Below are 16235 nucleotides of genomic sequence, written 5' to 3' on the forward strand. Positions count from 1 at the left end.
CACAGAACGGTAGAAAATTTGAGTTCACAAGCCGCAGATACGAGTAAAATGCACTGATGGAGAACTTTCCTACAGATTAAGCGTAAATAATATTTGCCTAAAAGGAAACAAAGTGAATAAGCGATTTTTTTATTACCAAAGTGCGGTCGCAACATTTGTTCGGATGATGACCGCCCAAAATTAAATATCGCACATTGGAATAGCAGAAATTATACTTAATGAATTTTTCTAGGGCAGCATCCTCAGCAGGCGCTTTTGTTACTTTTCGCTCTACATATTTTATTATTTCCGAATCCATAATTGTACATAAACATTTGAATAATACGAGCTGGACTCCTTGAGGATGAGTGCCGAGAAAAGGGACTTGTGTATGCAAATAAAATTTTTTGTATAAATATTCTTCACACTGGGGGCATTATCCTACGGAATGCTCTTAGGATTCATAACCTGACCAGTGATTTTTTATCATAATCGTTATTAATTTTAGCTCAGATCCAGGAGTGAATGTTATGCGGCCAAAATAAATGAGGTATTTGATACTGCTTGATTACCTGTGCTCACCAATGGGGCAGGAAGCTTGAAGATAAAATGTTGACGACGCAGTGAGCTGAAGAAATAATTGTTTGGGGAAACGCCTGGAGGCATTTAGAGATCAGAATAGAATAGCAAAAGCACGTGAGATAATTATATGCAATCTGACATCATGAAAAGAAAATGATTACGGAGAAGGCATGTAATACGGAGAACAGTTAGCAAGCAGAATCTCTCAGGTTAGCGGTGTGAATTTCAAAGGAAGCCAGACGTAACAGGGAACAGGAAGTCATATTAGACTAGAAATTTTCCGAGGCTATAATAACGGCAGCTGGTACAGGAGAGGGTAGACTGGAGATCAGTGGGAGATGCATTTGTTCGGCAGTGGATGTAAGCAAGTTGTTGCCGCTGCTTATGATAATGATGATGATGATGAAGATTACTGGCGGTTACTTCATTCATTTAGAGAGTCTTCAATCAGCTGCTAACCCTTTTCACATCAAATAGCAAATACGTAAGATGGACAACTTTTGAGCAGTCGGAATTCGACAAAGGATGTACCCCCTTTGCCAACGGTAACCAAGTTGCATGGTTTCTTTCGCGATCGTACAGTGTAGCACCTGTGCTACCCCATAAGCTCGAAATTTCTTTAGAGTAAAGAGAACCCTTGTTCTCACTATTCGAGACATTCTGATCTTCACAGAAGACGACGGGGCTCTACACTACGAGTGAAAAGCAAATCATGCAGACTGGTTACTTTTGCCACCGACGGTACCAGATGATAAGGTAACAGTAACAGGAATAAATACCAAGGATTTGCAAGTTGCCCATCTAAATTGTATTAACAGCGGCAGGAAAAAGAAGAGAACATCGCAGATTTTATACCAAATCGCAAAGAAGGGCGTAAGAGAAGGGAGAAAGGAGGGAGTTAAAGAAGAAAGGAAGAAGAGGTGCCGTAGTGGAGGGCTCCGGAATAATTTCGACCACCCGGCGATCTTTAACGTGCACTGACATCGCACAGCACAGTGCACGTTAAAGATCCCCGGGTGGTCGAAATTATTCCGGAGCTCTCCACTACGGCACCTCTTCTTCCTTTCTTCTTTCACTCCCTCCTTTATCCCTTCCCTTACGGTGCGGTTCAGGTGTCCAACGATGTATGAGACAGATACTGCGCCATTTATTTTTCCCAAAAACCAATTATCATTATTATTAACAGCGCCGTGCACGCGGGAGCAGCCAACGTGCAATAACGCGGAAGGTCCACAACACTTGCACACTCCGTTCGGGTGGCCACCTAACACAAAACCTTGAAGTGCATCGGGATTTATTCCACACCGTTGCGCAGCATCTGATTACGCTGGTGGCTGTCATACACAGGTGCCTCCCCGGACAACAATCTTAGTGTTTTAGGTAACTTAGTTTCGCTTTCCACTCCTTCGGTCCACTGTCTTATCGTCGTTCTCCATGGGGTAAGTCACTGGAAAGCCGCGGCCAATGGGTAAGCCCAGAAAGTGAAAGAGAAACAAAACGCTACAAAATACGGACGCAGTTCTGCAACGCGTCACTGTTTGATTTTGTTTCGTTTTTAAACTAAATGAAAGAGTATATTTCCGTCGCCAAAACGCGCATATCTTGAAACGCACAAAAGCGGGCTTTGGGGATCGAAGAACAGAGGCATAACAACGGTTCGCATGAAAGCGCGACCAAACAGAGTGCCAAATTTAGACATTACACTATGTGAAGAACGCAAGAAGCATGCTCCCCCGCTTGGCGTGTTAGAAGCTTTTAAAACACAAGGGAAGAGCCGCAACTATTGCGTTAAGAAATCTTGTTTTCGGTTCCGGGTTCTTTTTTTTCCTTTAGCTAAGAGGAGTTAGGTTCAGCACTGTTCTCATGGGGCACAGGGTAATACTACAACGTGCTATTCGTTTCCAGCTCACATTTAATAATCTTTTATTTCTTCTTTCTTTTTTACCTTGTCCTGGAACGGTGCATCTACGCAAGCGGTTAAAGAAATCTAAGTTTGATAACGCTGCCGTTTTAGGAATCAGTGGTGAGCGACGCCTGTCCTTGGTTTTCTCCTCAGCGTGAAGTGCCTGCATTTCACACTTCTTGTTGTTGAAACGATGTACAATTCAGGCCTACGAAACGTTCTACCAAGGATACAGAGAAAACATTTAAAACAAAAGGAGAGAGAAAAAAAGAAGTCTTTTCTCTTCTACCACGTACTAATACTGTGGTGCTACGCAGGTTTCGAAACTGCGCTCCGTCGAACGAGGTTCATTTTGGAAGCACGTGGATGGCCCGGAACGTTCGTTCCGAGGCGGTTGTGAAAGTCGGCAGAAAGAACAGGACGTGTACGGGCGCTGTGAGCATCACGTACGCGGTGCAGCAGCGCCCGTTACTCACGTACGCCGAAGACCAACGCGGGTTTTACACGGGACTACAAAACGTGACGACCCGAGCCAGCGATTCACTCCGCGCGTGGAGTATGAAGAGCCGAGGACTAAATAACCAGAGAAGGAATCAAATAAGGGAAGGCCTACAGAATAAAAAGATACGCACGCATCTTTAGCTATCTTTAGTAACAACGTATACAACCGGGAAAAAGAAACTGAAAATACCCGGGCATTGTCTGAGAGGGATGTTGGTTTTTATCGCTTAAGACTCGAAAACAGAACACATGACAGTGTTTACGGGGCTAGGTTGCTTAAAAGGAAGCCCCGAGAAAGACTTGCAACGTGTCGCCAGGGTCCTGATATCAGATACATCGAAGGGACATGCTTTGTTTGAGTGACAAGCAGCGAGGCGGTATCCATTTTGGACGCTTTAGGGCGCTTCTGCCGCTTCATACAAGATAGCTACACGTATTCTTGCGGTGCTAAAAAAAATTTACGAAAAACAAATTTTACAAGCATATGGTGATTCTGCCGAGTTACCTCATTCTTCGTGTGAGAGGAATGTTTTAAAGACAGCCTGGTAAGGTCCAAAGAGAAAAAGGCCACGTTCACTGCTTCTTTTGTTCCCTAAGCGTCCGCCCTGATTAGAAAGGCAGATGCGTTGCAGTGTGGGACAAGTTGTGACGTCGCGTGTTTGTAGCTTTTTCGTGGAGTTCTGACATCACACGATGGTCAGTTTCTCCAAGAAACACGCTAACCCCAACAAACGGCAGAAAAAAATAATAACGTACGCTAAAATTTATCTTGCCTAGCATGAAAGTAAAACCGAAACTAAGCTGTCCGCGCGACACTTGCACACATCAGTGTAAGAGCTAAGCCCAGCGGCATCCTGATGAACAGTAGCAGCTTGGAAAGAAACTCACACCCAAATTCGTAAAATGATATCAAATGTTGTGAGCGGAAGTCACCACGGAGCGAGATTATGCCGATAAAAAAATAACAATCCTAACGGTACTTCTAGGAGTCAATGAAGTGCTAGGACTAGGAAGGGGAGTTTTTTTATGCAATTACATACTGGGCTATGGGGCTCTGGCTTTCAATTACTGCATTTTTTTATTTCTCCAAATTTCATATATAGAGTAAATAAACGTCTGTGCGTGGAAATGAAGGATTTCTTCAAACAAAACTACTTACCAACTATGATGTCTACCACATTAACAAGAATTCATGCTGCTATAATTTTCAAAATCGAGCACCTTCGAAAAAGAATCATATTTTAAACAGAGTGAAGGATGAGACACAGGGAAAGACATACAACGAGCGTTGTATATCAGCTGGCAAATTTTTATTCCAAGAAGCTGAAAAACTTTAGGTGTCGCCTTCCTTGTGTCCCGTCCTCCGCGCTGTTTTAAATATGAACATAATCCGGGAAGCCGAATTCACAACACCTGTGCGTCGAATAAGGAGAATTCCTGGTTTATATTAAGCATTTCCCATGTTTTTTTTTTTTTTCTGAAACAGTAGCGCTTGCTGCCTAATGGTGTGTTACCGAGGACATTTCTGGCGAACATAACAGACCGCTACGGACTGCTTCTGAGATTACTTTCATTATGCTTTTTCGGTGTTTCAGGCCAAGGGCAGTGTGGAAATTAAATTCAAATTTGTAACGGAGAGATCTCTTGCCCTCTCCTTACTGTAAGACGTAACGCTGATGATTACGCCAGATATCCACGAGAAAAGTTAATATCTGCCTAAACTTCAGCGTTACTTGAAATTCTTGTTGAAATGTTTTGAGAAGGTACGTCGTAGACTTGTAGGACTGCTTGAATTTGACATCAGTCTGTGCATTCATTTATTGACACTCGCTTAAAACTTCGCTTTGCGTTATTCTTCTTAATACTTTGTTCAGTGCATGTCAATGCGGAGAAAATATTGCTGCAGTCGTATTACTTTCTTTTCTCTCTGGCATTTGCTTGTTATGCGTCTTTGTAATTATAATCTTTACACGCATAGGAAAGTTAAAAACTACGTGTGAAAGCCTACATATATTTATGTTGGTTTTCGGGAGTGAGAATTGCCGAAACAGTTCGAACAGGACTTTGCTGCTGCTCGTGCACGAATAGTGCAGTTTAAGCTGTTTTTTTTAGTCTAGCATAAAGGGTCACCTTTTCCTTGGTAACATTTAGTGCCCAAATATAGAAATGCCCTATACCCAATTGATAATATTAATTGATAACTAACATGATCGTGTTCCCGCGCCTTATCTTCTCCTGAAATTTTAGAAGGCACGACCATCTGGGTACTTCTAATGCAACATTCCTCATGAGAGTAACAGCGGATGACACCGGGTTCATAATAAAACAGGAGTAATTTTTACTCCGAACCCAACTACTATAGTCTTCTCTGAACTGTCGCCTATTATTTAGCAGTGAACATAGAAGGTCAAAGCGCATTTCATGAGCGAGAGGGTGATATCTTTTAACGTTTTTAGAGAAGGCATTGGAGCAATGAACGGGACGTCAACGTTTACATTGGATGAGCAGGAATTTCTGGCGCGTGAACAAAAGATAAGGAGATGAGGGACGGAAGGGTTCATAGGTTAAGCACGCAATAATGCGGTGACGGCACCGTCCTGTCGTCCCTGTCAGTTTAATTACCAGCGCTCTTCAGTCTGCAACGAAGGGAGCACTTTGCGCTCATTATAGTCTCTTCCACGACGGCCTTATCACATGGACTCAGGTGTCAGGGAGTGCCATGAGCAGCCGGGCTTAAATTTACTCTGAGAGGGATGTCAACGGCACACGAAGAGGGTGCGCTGCCTGTTTGCAGGAAGCGGACGTCGTGGGCAAACAACAGAGGGCGCTTCCTCCCATAACTCTTCGGGAGGGGGAATGAGCCGACACTATAGCGTTTGCCCACCGTCGTGGTCTTTGAACTCTCACGTGATCAGGATGGTGTGAAGGACCGCCATATAACACGCTGCTGTTGGAAGCCTGTTGAAGGGACAGAAGTTAGTTCTTTCCCTTTCCTTTCGTTTGTGATGAGCGCGCTAGCGCTACCGTTCGTCAGTTGCCTATCGCTTGCTTCGAGTTGGAATAAAAGACAGGTGGAAGATAATTACGCGAATTATGTTGACTAAGCCGTTGTGTAGAGGAAATACGAAAACTGCCGAAAAAAATTCCGGACAAACAGACATACCGCTCTTCTTCTTTCATGCACATCATGTTGATTTCCCGGACACTGTCCGGTTTCCAATTACAAATAGACATTACAGGAAAAACATTAAGAATTAGTTGTGAAACGTGGAGTTGCGCCCGTGTGCTGTGCGATGTCAGTGCACGTTAAAGATCCCCAGGTGGTCGAAATTATTCCGGAGCCCTCCACTACGGCACCCCTCTCTTCCTTTCTTCTTTCACTCCTTCCTTTATCCCTTCCCTTACGGCGCGGTTCAGGTGTCCAAAGATACATGAGACAGATACTGCGCCATTTCCTTTCCCCAAAAAACCAAATAATAATAATATTATTATTATTATTATTATTATTATTATTATTATTATTATTATTATTATTATTATTATTATTATTATTATTGTTATTGTTATTATAACGCCACGTAGCGACGCGTGGACTATGAGGGACGCCGTAGTGGAGGGTTCCGGATTAATTTAGACCACATGAAGTTCTTGAACATGCGCTGACATCGCGCAGCACACGGGGATTTTTAACGCGGAGCGCTAGTACCCCCATGTCGGAAAAAATTGTCCGCCGTCGGCGTTGGGGCCCGTTTGAAGCCTCGCAGCAGGAGCGATTCCGACAACTTCAGTGGGCTACCTAGGTCATGTGACCTTGTGGCGTCATCACAACCTGCCACCTGATTCTGAGCAAACTGACCACCGTGGCAGGTGGCAGTTAAATGAATGATTGGTCGCGAGAGGTCGCTCGGGAAGAGCAACATGGGTCGCACAAGCCCCACAGATGGCAGCACCTGTCATCGCGGGGCACATCCCTTAACCGCTGCACCACTGCGCCGGGAGTGGTATGAGTACTCTATATGAGGGATCTATATTGTAAAGCTGGGAATGAACAATTCCGCATACATAGACATTAACCCATTAACGCTATCGCGTCATACTTTTACGCTGTAGTTTGAATCCGCCAGCTTTAGCGTTGCGTCTCCATCGGAATACGGCCGCCGCGGCCGGGATCGAACCCGTGACCTCGGGGTCAGCAGGCGAACGCAAAAGCGACAGCCACTGTGGCGGATAGAAAAACGATATAAATTTATAAGCTCGTCATTCACTTATTTATTCATTAATTTGAACCATTTTTCAAAGTTCAGTTCAGCTTTACTTAATAAAAGGCCTCCGTTTTAGGGACTGCAGAGTGTGATTACAGTGTACAAGCACAGGAGCCCCTAATTCTGTTATGTGTTGTGAATGCGATGGCATTCTAAACTGTTTTTATCTATTCCAGAAAAGAACGAAGATAAAAAAGTGGTAGTGTGCGATTGTGGGAGAGGAAATTGAAGTGGATGACCGCTGCGATGAGATAGGAGTGCTGCGGTGGTCATGTACGTTGCTTTATTGAGAAAAAAAACGGCTAGAGGGCGAGACTCGCAATACAGAGATGAAGAGAGAGGGATGGCCGTCCAGATCATTGCTTTCAACTTCGAAACTCTGACGTCGCAAGAGTATGAATAATGAGTGTATAGCATGGCACGAGTTTGAACAGCTTCGAATGCAGTGTTTAGATAGGCTTTATGTGGGCTCCAGATGGCAGATGCATGTACTGATTAGGATCTTAGAAATGATTCATACGCGAGGAATTTTGCATACATTAGAGCAAGATGAAGGTGGCGCGTAAAAAAACCTAGCATTTTTTTCACTGCTCAAAAGATGTTACTGTTACTAGCACACGCCATCATAATTTGCAAGAAAAGGTGACTGCTACATAATGTTGCGATTGTACAATATCAAGCGCGTGTTAGAAACTTCATAATGGAAGCGATAGGGATTGTGACAACGAGAGAAATACAAGAGTTTACATTTCGTAGGATTGAGGGACATGAGCCAATTGTTGAACCAATTTAGCATGAGTTCAGATACGCCTATAGTGCGTTTATCATAACAATGACCAATGGTGCTGCAAATGACACAATCGTCGGCGAACATCCGAATATAAGCAGGCAACAACGAGGGGTAACTCACTCATATATATTAAGAGCAGGAGAGAGCGGAGGATAGAAGCTTACGGAATGTCTGCGCTAACTGGAAGGGATTTAGAAGTTAACAATGCCTGGAATGTTTGATCTTTTGAAGCGAATTGTTCCCAGCTGTGATTTGTAATATTTTTCTTTTTCCTTTAAGATTATACTTATGAAGAAGCAGCGACATTCGCACCTCATCATTTTCTTCCTTTATAAATTACTGAGTGTTACAAAATGCAGCTGTCGTTCCACGTAAAAGACAGTGATTTCCTTGCTACCCATGGAAACAGCGAGGATGGAATTGAGAGCTACTCTGCGTATCTTTCGGAAAATAATTATATTGCATATGATGACAGGTTTCAAAGAAAAATACACTGCCCTCAAGGCATTCAAGGCACTCTTTGCCTACTTGAGAGCGACTGGATTGAGTGACAAATTGTGACAGCGTTGTGCGTGTGTGTGTTATGCCTTTTTCCCTTTTCTCTTCCTCCTTTTAGTCCCCTAATCCCTCTTCCCCAGTGCAAGGTAGCCAACCGGAACCCCTTTCTGGTTAACATCCCTGCCTTTCCCTCCTCCTCTTTATCTATCTATCTATCTACACTTTCTGTATTGAAGCAGTATTCCCAATAATCGACTCGGAGAGAGCTATCGCACAAATTTAAAAGCACGTTGTTTGGGGATGAATGTAAATTTACATAAAGCGGAGTTTAGCATTGAAATTATTGTTCTTGTGAAAGGTTGAAGAAAATTTCCGCAGAATTAGCTCGTTTGTAACTCCGAATTAGTTGCAGCATTCCGACGCTGTCAGATGTTAGAACACTAGTTTTTAACTAATCTGAGCTTTGGGGTCATTTAAAAGCCTTGGCACCGGGTATTCTTCTATCTGGGTTCTCTATATTGTCAGCCTTTTCGGGAGTCAGTTATCATTTCGATACAAAACAACCATTTTTTTGCAATTTTAAGATATGTAAGTAAATGGGAATGTTAATTAAAGTTGTCTTTAGTGGATAACGGAAGAAACTAGCTGTGTTTTTTGGGCGTTGACAGCAATTCCATCGTAAGCAAACCAGCGCATTGCATTGTAAATGTCTTTTTCCAACAAGCCGGAGGCCATTTTGTAGAACAGATGTTTTGTCAGTAACGCTGTGCCATCAGCATTTTGGAGCACTGAACATTTGAAAATAGCCAAAGGGAAGTCACTAAGAAAAATACTAAACAACATTGGAGATAAACTTGACCCCTGAGGTACACCTGCATTCAGCGGCAATTTACAACTAAAAACGGCCTTGTCACCGGCAGCGACCACTTGATAACGATTCCTGAGGTAGCCTTCGAGAATGTGGTAAAAAAGCCCACGGAATCCTGACAAATACAGCTTGCCTAACAAAAATTTATGGTTCAGAGAGTCAAATGTTTTCGCTACATCTAAGAAAAGAGCACACGTGGAAAGATTCTGATAAAACGCTGAGAACAGTTCATCCGAAAATTCCTCAAGACGGGCCACAGTACCGCGCCCAGAGACAAAGCCAAACTGCAGCGATCATTCAGGACAGAAAATTTGTTGAGAAAAGAAGACATAGTGCCAAAAAGAAATTTTCCAAGACCTGAGCAATTACAGGTAGGATAGAAATTGGCCGGCCGTTTTGAAATCTTATCTTTATGCCCTGACTTGTGTAGGAGTAAAACAACTGCAGTTTTCAAGCGCTCAGGAATTTCGTCACCCTCCAAAAAACCATTCAGTATGCAAAGGAGAATATCTGACAGAGCATTAAAATTTCTGAGAAGGATGTGTAATGGTATTTCATCATATCCTGTAGGCTTGTTTGGGCAGAAACTGAAAAGAATCCCTTCCAGATCACATCTCAAGATCCTAGGAAGAAAAGCTGACGCAGGTATGGACTGCATTAACGAACTAGTGCTAGTAGTTGGAGTAACAGCCCTTGGCGACGCTTTTACAAAGTGTCTGTTGAAAGCATCAGCTACTGCTGGCGGAGGCTGACTAAAAAAAGAAATAATAATAATAATAATAATAATAATAATAATAATAATAATAATATTAATAATAATAATAATAATAATAATAATAATAATAATGACAATAATAACAATAATGACTATTTGCGTCGCTTTTACACGATGCTGAAGCCCTGCAGAAAAAGCTATTACATCGACAGCTTGACAAATCCGAAGACGCTCGCACTGGCAAAATCACTTTGCAGTCGTAATAAATCATTTCAGAATGCGAGCAAAAATACATACATAATGTACACAGACATACATACATACAAAACTTACACTCACTGCAATATTGGAGCACACAAGGTAAATAAACAAACATTACATTTCAGGGCACAAACTTACTAAGTGGAGAACATATACAACAGCTGGTCTACAAGACCATCCAGGTAGCCGAGATAGCTAAGCAGCGTCATCAGTGTGTCAGCACGCCATCCGTTTCATTAACGAAGATAGAATGTGATATGTTAAATGTTGTTTTCTATTCCTGATTGTACAAAACTTCCTGTGCCACTTCACTCGGTTCGCGTGCAAGGCTGTGACGCGTGTGTTTTTTTTTTTGACTTGTTGTAGATAATATGCGTAAGAAGCTTGTTTTTTCCTAATAAACATTGTTTACAGTGGGTGCTTGTCTTCTGTTCATTCGCTATGTGCTGTCCACTTGCCTTGCAAGAACAAAAGTAGCGTCTGAAATAAAAAACGCCCCGGAATTTAGAAAATCAATGCTATTGTCCTATGTATTAAGAGAAGGTTTTCCTTGCAGACCAGCAAGAAATATTGCCTGAGTCTTCTTCTCGCGGCGCAGATTATTAGCAAAGCTAAGGAAAAGTAAAGACAGGAAGAAAACACTCCACCCCAGAACCAAATGCATAAGATGAGTGGAGTTTATACAAATCACTGATTTCGAACAAGGCAAGGTCGAAGAAAAAATTAGACCCGTTTTTCTCACAGAAAAAAAAGCTTGTTGAAACGCGTTTTTTTATGCGCAGATATATAAAATGCAAAGCCCTCATCCATGCATGCTCTCAGCAGGAATTCGAAAACCAGTTCATTCCACGTCGTTATTCTTTACTACATCTGGTTCTCGCTCAAACGAAGCACAAAATGTATTAGCTTGTATCGCTTTCACACTGCAACGTGACCCCTCATCTATTAGTAAAAGCGCTAATCTCGGAAAAGGCAATCCTCGCTACTGCTCGGCCCAGAAAGGGCATGGCATGTAGTCTCGTAAGAAATACAAGAAAAAAAAAACAATGGGAGCAGCAAACATCGCCACCGCCAGTGATCCGCAAATCTGCCCCGAGCAGGGAGTGCACTGCCCGCTGATCCAGGGTAGCAGACCGTTTGATTAGCAGGACCGTTACACGTGGCCCGTGTTATGCCAGGGCAGCGGGGATAATGTTTGAGCCATGGAAAGCTCTTATCCCTTGCACATGTATATACAAAAACGAAACAACGCCAGGATACCGGATTAACGCGAGTGTTTCTTTTTCCTTTCTTTTTATTTGCGTTGGGTTGGTCACTGCTGCACATGAGCGAAGGGTATGAACGGTGAAACAGCATGCCGCGACGTCGCATATATTGCACAGAAGCAGCCTTGCAATACAAACCACATTGCAGCTCACCTTTCTTTGTTAGGTCTTCACTAGGGGGCAGCCGTATTTCGTGTCATAACCTGTGTTAGTACTACAAATACACTTATTTGTGTTTTTCTAAACATTAGAGCCGCCGTTAGTTTTCATCTTTCGAAACCTTATATTCAACCAACAAAGGACTGACGCTGTGAAGCTTTCTTATTGTGGCTGTGAAACAGAAACGTACAACTTTTTTCAATAGTACTAGTTGTTTCCATTTCTTTTGCGTTACTTGAAACGACGAAATTAGTGTGGTTTACGGAAGTTTAACGTCCCAAAGCGACTCAGGCTATGAGAGACGCCGTAGTAGAGTGCTCCTGAAATTTCGACCACCTGGGGTTCTTTAACGTGCACTGACATCGCACAGTACACGGGCCTCTAGAATTTCGCCTCCATCGAAATTCGACCTTCGCGGCCGGGATCGAACCCGCGTCTTTCGGGTCAGCAGCCGAGAGCCATAACCACTGCGCCACCACGGTGGCCCGAAGACGAAATTATATCAGACACATGGACAAGGAATGACATTTCTTCAACATTGCCTTGAGCGCGCTTTTCGAAAGGTATCGACAGATTAAATTAACAATCCCGATTGCGAAATTTTGTGAAACACCGTGAACTGCGGAAGTAAAGAGGTGCATTATCGTTCTTATCAACGCGCTATCAATGGGCGTCAAACGGAGCTCAGGTCGAAAGACGAGAGCGGCTACGAGAAACTAAAGCAGGCAAAGAAACGTTTTACAAAAGCATCAAGTGGCTAGACAATGCTTTCTCTCTTCAGGGCCCGCACAGAGCAAACGAAAGATTCCTTGCAGTACGGGAACAAATAAGTGACGACAGCAAACGTCACTTGGTGTATGCGAGTTGACACCATGAGGCAATTTAGGTTTTTCTCGGCCTGTTTCCTTGATTGCTTGCTTATGGTGAACAATGAGCAGGAACAATAGAAAATCCTCGAAGAATGGACAAGCACAAGGACAGGCGCTAAGCACAGGGAAGTAGCACCTGTCCTTGTGCTTGTTTATTCTTCGTGAGTTGCCTAGTGCTAGCGCTAACCGTTCGCCGTAAGAATATCATGTGCCAACTAGCCCTAACCGAAGTTTTGTTGTTTGGGTGTGTTTTTGCATTAAAGTCTACATCTTTATTCGTTGAATAAATCCAGTAAAAACAACAGATACTTTTTTGTCGTCCAAACAGATTTTTGTCCGGTGTTCGCTAATAAATTTGTAGTAATAAAATTTTCTGTGCCAAAAAAAATATTGAGTAGTCACTACAGAATAGTACTACACGACAACAGATTAGAAAAACGTACTGCAGAAAAACTACGATACCATAGCATTTTGTTGAAAAATACTAGAAAAGAACCGAAAATTTTCCCTGTATGACAAGACATTAACTAGCCGCCACGATGGCTCAGGTGCTATAGCGTTCGGCTGCTGACTCGAAAGACGAGGGTTCGATCCAGGCCACGGCGGTTGCATTTTGTTGGAAGGGAGAAATTTTAAGGCGAAAGCATTTTATGGCTCATACTCCCGATCGAGATCCTGTCCATTCGTTACATCACCAACCGGAAGTCACGGCAACGGAAGTGACGTCACACTGTCCGTCCGTCGATCCGTTACGCCCTTGAACTCGACAAGAAAAAAAGTCGTTGTGCACGATTGGATTCGAGCCACCATCCTTCCATTCCTCAGCCGTGTGTGCTGACGACCACGATACTTCCTACCAAGCATATGTAGTTATCCTTGTCTAGGGCGCTGGAGAGTGTTTGCGGAAAGTCGTCGAATCAGACGGATGCCTCCGAAATGCCCTTCAGTGTCTCCAGCATTTAAGATTCAGAAACAATTGTGTACTTAATTAACATCTTCACTACACATCAGTGACACAAGCAGCAACACCGCGCTAAAGGCTTTCGCCTCACCGCACTTTAGGTCAACAAAATGCCCTCCCCATGAATTTTGTTAGAAGGCCGTGTACTGTACGTGCGATGTCAGTGCACGTGAAAGAACCCCAGGTGGTCGAAATTTCCGGAGCCCTTCACTACGGCGCCCCTCATAGCCTGAGTCGCTTTGGGACGTTAAATATCCCATAAACCATTGATTGTGGCACTATACTTAGATATTTTGTGGACATTGAAAATGTGAAAACCGTATATAATCTATTATGCCTTGCATCGCCAGCAGCCTCAATTTTTTATTTCTTACACATAGCATAAAGCATCTACAAAAAGTAGCCGTCATTCTCAGATCAGTACGTAGAAGGGAAATTTTCTAGAAAAAAAGAATCGAACGCACGTCATTAGAACATGCATTGCAAGGAAAAGCAGGAGTGATGCTTGTTTGGTGAGATGGTTATTCATGATTGTCAAACAGCGTGTAACAGTACGGGACAAATGAAGAACACACAACAAAAAGAGCGCTGACTATCAAGTGTTTATTTGTTGCCTTTCCTACGTATACACACACTAAAGAACCGCCAGCACAATATGTAAAAGAGCATTCAGGTCAACTGATACACACTGATAAAACTCAACCCTTCCCTTGTTCCCAACGATCTTGAAACGCGAGCTCCTTTCCTGAGAGCGCTAGTGATGTCACGCTCACGCACTTGTTGCCTGCAAGTGCAATATTCATAGCCTCGATAATTTCCCCAACCAGATTGTCTTTATGGTGGTCAGACTTGCGCAAATATTTTATCATCACTGACAAAGCTAATGCAGATTTTTACCCCAACACTAGAAATGTGGTCGACATCTTCAAATCGTATTTATTTCCATTCTTTTGCCGCATGAGCTTCCTGACAAGAACTCTATTAAGTTCTTAGATCTCAGACTTCAATTTCATGACAACTGCATCTGTTTGAAATAAGCACCTCGTGAAAAAACAACAACAACCTACTATCAGCTGTATCAGCGCATTTTAGGGTGATAAAAAGAAGCATTGTCAAGTACTGCCTGACAAATGCGCTAAAAGTTCATACAAAACCGCAATACGAAACCGCTCTGCGATTGAGATCACTCTAAAAGCCCTTCTTCTATTGGTCGCCGCAGACGCCTTTTCCTTCTTACTGGTCGCCGCCAGGAGCGGGTTTTTTAGAGTGGTCTCAACTGTACAGCGGTCTCCAGCTGACGAATGAGCTCCGTTGAAAACTGCCTACACTTACGCTATGCCGTGAAAGTTGCGGGACTTAGCGATAGCGATAAAAACTTGGCGATAACTTAGCGACGGGGAACTCGCAGCATGGAATGGCTTTGTATAAATGGTACCGGCTGCCGTTGTGGGTAGATGTGGCTTGGCCCGTAGCAGTCAAGCACATTCTATACTCAAGACCAGCTAGCCAACCTACTTGGCATCCAAGTGTGCTAACTGAAGACCGGCGTTTATGCTCCACGGTGAGAGCGGATGCAAACCATCGCAAGAGAAGTTGCAGCGTCTTAACAGCCCTATAAAAACGACGGCTTGGCATCACCTGCCTGGGATTTGAAGCCAAGAGCGACGTCTGCATAACTTGCACCATATGCCGTTAGAGGTAGGCGTGCTTTGTTTATTCAATGTTTCTGAACCTTGTGGCCTCTACTCCCAGCTACTGTTCCTATATCTTTGCTCAAATGGGTATTGACTTGTGTATTTACCGTGCATGCATTGTATTTTTGAAGTGAAAGCTTCGCTACGCTACTTCGTAGCGATTTCGCGGTGCTTGAGGTTTTGGCCTTCAAGTGAGCCAGAGGTAAAACCCCTTACGGCGCGGTTCGGGTCACCACAGCTAATTTTTTTACTTTACTTGCCTAATACGTTCCTGCACTCGTAATGATAATTTCGAAGCAGTATCTGGATTTCTACGCGAGCTCTGCCCTAGGTACATTCCTCCCTTTCTCTCTCCTTGTGTGTCACGGTATTCTCACTCTGTGCGGGTGACGCGGGAAGCGCTAAGGTTGACGACGTACTGAGGCTGTTAAAAGAGCGGCCCGCTGAAAGCACAACGCCTTTAAGAGAAATCAAACAGCAAGTCAACGGCACATATAATATTTCCTCTATGGGGAAAAATTTGAAAACTGTACTGCGGCTCAAGAATGGCTTTGCACGCCGGGAGAGACAATGTCTTTTCAAGGCAAGAACAGCGTGCAAGGGGTGATCAAATAACACCAAATAGGTGCCATCGGCTACCCACCAGTGATACAGTGGGTACAAGCTTTTCTCTGGCCTGGTGCTCGGCTTATCAGGGGTGAACTGCTTGGAAAATTGGTCTTTGACCTGACCTTGAGTAATCGAAAAATACCTTGTGCCATGGCGCTCCTTGGCCAAGACTTCCTTGCGCCATAAATATCTATCATTATCATCATCATAATCATCACATCGAATAGGACCTATGCCCTCCCTTACCGTCATTCGCAGTCCCTCAGCCGTAGATAAAATTATAAAATTGTGCGGGTATTTAGAGGGACGTCACATATAC

Source organism: Amblyomma americanum, chromosome 2 (genome assembly GCF_052857255.1).
Source record: "Amblyomma americanum isolate KBUSLIRL-KWMA chromosome 2, ASM5285725v1, whole genome shotgun sequence".
Taxonomy (NCBI): Eukaryota; Metazoa; Arthropoda; class Arachnida; order Ixodida; family Ixodidae; genus Amblyomma; species Amblyomma americanum.